Genomic DNA, 4,738 nt, shown 5'->3' on the forward strand with positions numbered 1-4,738 from the left:
AAGGGATATAATGAAATTCTTTGATTGGTTCTTTCCAGAGAACCGTTTTATTTGACTGATGGGGACAACAAACAAAACTATTTTACAAAACAATTTTATTATAACAAATAGAATTTCTTATTTTATTATAAATATAAAGATTATTATAAAGAGTAAATAGAAAAATATAAAAATTCTAAATAATACTAAATAAAATAAGAAATAAACAGAGCGCTCTTATTCGAAACGCCTTGTGATCTTCAACCAATTCTGTGCTTCAATATAATTACCTGGAGTAAGCGCTATAGCTTGTTTCCAATACTCAGCGGCTTGATCGAACCAAGCCTCTGCAATTTCAGAATCTCCCTGTCGAATGGCCTGTTCTCCCCGGTCGGAATAGGCAGTTAAATTCCTTCCCTTAGAACCGTACTTGAGAGTTTCCTACTCATACGGCTCAGCAGTCAATTCTTTTGGTGTCCCATTTTTTAATCTACCATAATATATAATTATATAATTGAATAATTGAATGAGATTTCTCATAGATCTATCTCATTTTTTTTCTCGAGTTAACCAAAAGAGATTAATTGCATGAGTTTCAAACTTTAATTTTGATTAATAATTTAATCAGTTTTAGTTTTATCTTTTTTCCCACCTTCAGAAGAATAAAGCATAGGCATTTTCACTATCATTAGAATTTTCTAAAAGGTAACTATCTCGGTTTCATATATAAATTTCTATAGAATCTTTGAAAAAGACTTTCTTTCATAAGAAAGAAAAGACTTACTATCTTTGGGATCTGATTCTACACCGCTGCTCAATACCTTAGGGGATCGACTCTATTACATAAGTTGATTCCTAACTTTTATCTCATATCGTGACATAAGTAAGCAGTTCTTATTGTATCGGCCCAAAACCTCACTAATTGATCTTTACGGTGCTTATTCTTTCTATCAATTAGATCCTTTCTTTATCCATAGACTAAAGGATCTAGGCATACCTATTTCTTCCTATTTGGACTTCTATGAAGTTTCTTTCTTTTTCTTTGCTACAGCTGATAAAAATCGTTGTTTTGGACACGATAGATATGATATGTAGAAAGCCTATTTTCTAGTATTTATTAGCGGATTTGCTCTTTCTTCCTTTTTTTTCTTTCTATAGTGGAGATAGTCGCACGTAATGACAGATCACGGCCATATTATTTAAAGCTTGTGGTAAGAACGGGTTTCGTTCTAGTGCCCTAAAATAATATTCCAAAGCTTTCGTATGTTCTCCGTTCCTTGTGTGGATAAGACCTATGTTATAGAGTATATAACTTCTATCATAGGATCAATTTCTAGTCGCATAGCTTCATAATAATTCTGTAAAGCTTCCGCATAATTTCCTTCGGATTGAGCCGACATCCGTTGCGGTCGTCTTCGATTCAAAGAATCTCCGTTCCAGAACCGTACGTGAGATTTTCATCTCATACGGCTCCTCCCTTTTTATGTGCATAATGAGAATAATACATGGAATCATCAAAAAAGATTGAAATAATTTCATTATGAACCGAACGGGGCTAGTGTTTTTACAAGAAATCTCTAACCAACCTTCCTGTAAAAGATCTTTTCTTAACATCAAGTATCTTGGTACTAAATAAAAATGATAACTCTAACAATTTCTTTGTTCTTAACACCCTTAATTTCCGGGAATTAGTCACTTCAACAGTCTTCGATGGTTATACGGGTATCCAAAATACGAACGAGATGGATATTTGTTGTACCAACCATTCTTGTTAATCCCGATTCCGATAAAGAAAAGGTATAATTTATAACAAAGTTTTCGTATTGTTGATTCCTAGGCGTAGTGCTTCTTTCCCTATGCTGCCTATTGGTACTAGTGAAGTAGGGTTGACCTAACCCATAGGTGTAACCTTTCGCTCAATACTAGAATCTAAAATTGAAGCATCTGAGGCTGCATTAATCGGGGATACACGACAGAAGGAATTGTTTTATTTACAACTTCACCTTCACAATAAGCGTAGATTTATTTCAATAATCTTTTATTTCTCTCCCAAATAATGTATCTTTCTCCGAAGACTGAAATCGGTTAAAGAAAAAACATCAAATCGCACCATCTCTGTAATAGGTGAATGCCTCTTTTTCTCCTGAAGTTGTCGGAATTATTCGTAATAAGATATTGGCTACAATTGAAAAGGTCTTATCAATAAAATTTCCATTTATCCGAGATCTGGGCATAGGTAGCAATCCATTCTATAATTTCTTTTACTTACCTCTTGTGGGAAAATGATCCCACAAACAAAGAAATTGTACAGTACGAAATAACATAAAAATAAAAAAAAAAATAGATCAATTGATTCGTTCTAATTCATTGATTTAATTTGGTATAAATATTGTAAGTAAAAAGAATAACTATTGGAAAAGATGGGAGCGCCGTCTTCGCAAGAATGAAATGAATAGATATATATCTTTTTTTAACAGTTTTTCACAAAAAAAAATTATTTTTATCCCCCCTTGAAGGAAGGGTTTTTCTTTGATGAAAAGTTTTCTATATTTTTTTTATAGTTAGAATTGACTGTACGTACCTATCAAAAAATCTAATATGAATGACTCACTATTCACTCGGTTTCTGGGCCATAATCATTATGTAGGAGAGATGGCCGAGTGGTTCAAGGCGTAGCATTGGAACTGCTATGTAGGCTTTTGTTTACCGAGGGTTCGAATCCCTCTCTTTCCGTACCTTTCACCTAATTCACCAATCTTATTAACAGCAATGTATCAAAGCAAATAACAATGGATACCATTATTCCAACGGTTAAGTTAGACCTTTCTTTATTTTGATATAGATTCTTTATTCCTATGTTCCGCAGTACAGAAAATAACATACTGGAAAGAGTAGACAACAGGGAATGAGAATCTCCCTACCGATCCGTGATCCATGAATGGGAGAAAAATCCCCGTATCAAACTCCTTACTTTGATGGGTCTTTTTGCTTAGGCGAAAAGGGAAAATTGTCCGAACCCTTGTTTTATTGTTTTATTTTAATTAGGTTTAAGTCTGACGAGAATAATATTCTACAACCAGCAATTCATTTATTTTCAAACCGACCCATTGACTATCTATTATTTGATTGACTAATCCTTTATATTGGAATGGTTGAAGGGTCAAATGTTTTGGCAATTCCTCGCGGGGGGATGAATCAAGATAATTTTGAATCAGAGCTCTAGATTTTTGTTCATCCCTCGCTGTAATAATATCGTGGGGTTTGCAGCGATAACTTGGTATATCTACTATACGACCATTAACTAAAATATGTCTATGGTTAACTAATTGGCGGGCTTGGGGAATAGTTGAAGCCATACCCAATCGAAAAAGGATGTTATCCAAACGCATTTCAAGTAATTGTAGTAAAACCTGACCTGTTGACCCTTTGGCTTTTCCGGCAATACGAACGTATTTAAGTAATTGTCGTTCTGTAAGACCATAATGAAACGCAATTTTTGTTTTTCTTCTAAACGAATACGATATTGAGATTTTTTACTGGAACGTGAATGGTTTCTAAGATCGCTTCCGGCTTTAGGCCTTTTACTAGTTAGTCCCGGTAAAGCCCCCAGACGGCGTATTTTTTTGAAAACGAGGCCCTCTGTAACGCGACATAAAGACTCCTTATTTTATTGAAATTTCATAAATTAAAACTAAACTAAATGATAATAAATAAAGCGAAATCTACTAAAGTATTGTACCACAAAGAATAATTAGATGAATTGTATAAATATCCGGACCTTATTGTATTTGTATATGTCTAAAAAAACTAAAGATTCTTTTCTTGATTTGTTATACCGAGATCGAGCTCCTCTAATTTCTAATTGTAGGTTCCTACGACACAGTAGATCGGTGACTCTTGGAAAAAGGGAAAGAAGCCTTTTCAATATTCTTTGATTTCACATTATCAATTATGTTATGTAAAAAATCAAACAAATAAAGAAAAGCCTGCTATCGGAATCGAACCGATGACCATCGCATTACAAATGCGATGCTCTAACCTCTGAGCTAAGCGGGCTCACATAACAAAAATTGTACATATATAGGAATTTAGTAAACTACTGGGATCTTAATTATTAACTGTTCATTCTTAGTTTTCATAATGAATAGAAATCTAATGAATATAAATATAGAATAGAATTTCAAATAAATATTTGAATGAATAGATTATAGAACATAACGATTAATATTCTAAAAATAATCTAATAATTCTAATTAGATCAATTATAAATTGAATTAATTATTAATTAATATTTTAATATTAAAGTATTAATAAATTTACTTTTTTTTAGTCATTTTGAGTTATGTTCTAGAGGGTCTGCTTTAAGGAAATGAAAAGGAGAAGAAGAAAATGAGAAAGAAGAAAGAGAAGGGTGTAATCGAGATAAATGCAATCCAGATCATAATGAAAGATTCCTCTGTTTTCAGTCAGAAAAATAGAAGATAAGACGAAAAAAAAAGAAAGAATCGACCGTTCGAGTATTTCAAATTACACGAGAAAAATGATAGAAAAGAAAGGAGGGCGTGTATAATATATATTGGTATATATACATCTATATTGAATTGCGGATACAGAAATGTTAGAATCATTTCTGATTGGACCAACACTAGATCTCCGATAGAGATGAAATGAGATAAACAATAAAAAAAAATAGGAGTAAACACGATTCGATATAGGAATCGGTATCTAATACATTCAATGGTTCCGAAAAAACAATAAC

General features: G+C 32.7%; 2 non-coding genes across 2 annotated transcripts; one reads left to right on the top strand and one right to left on the bottom strand.

Moving 5' to 3' along the window:
- Window positions 1-2,625: 2,625 nt before the first annotated feature.
- On the top strand, window positions 2,626-2,712 carry TRNAS-GGA (transfer RNA serine (anticodon GGA)). Its single transcript has one exon. It is a non-coding gene; the product is annotated as a tRNA-Ser (tRNA).
- Window positions 2,713-3,962: 1,250 nt separating this feature from the next.
- TRNAT-UGU (transfer RNA threonine (anticodon UGU)) lies at window positions 3,963-4,035 on the bottom strand. Its single transcript has one exon. It is a non-coding gene; the product is annotated as a tRNA-Thr (tRNA).
- Window positions 4,036-4,738: the final 703 nt, after the last annotated feature.

This window comes from Corylus avellana, unplaced genomic scaffold (genome assembly GCF_965113065.1).
Source record: "Corylus avellana unplaced genomic scaffold, dhCorAvel1.hap1.2 HAP1_SCAFFOLD_180, whole genome shotgun sequence".
NCBI lineage: Eukaryota > Viridiplantae > Streptophyta > Magnoliopsida > Fagales > Betulaceae > Corylus > Corylus avellana.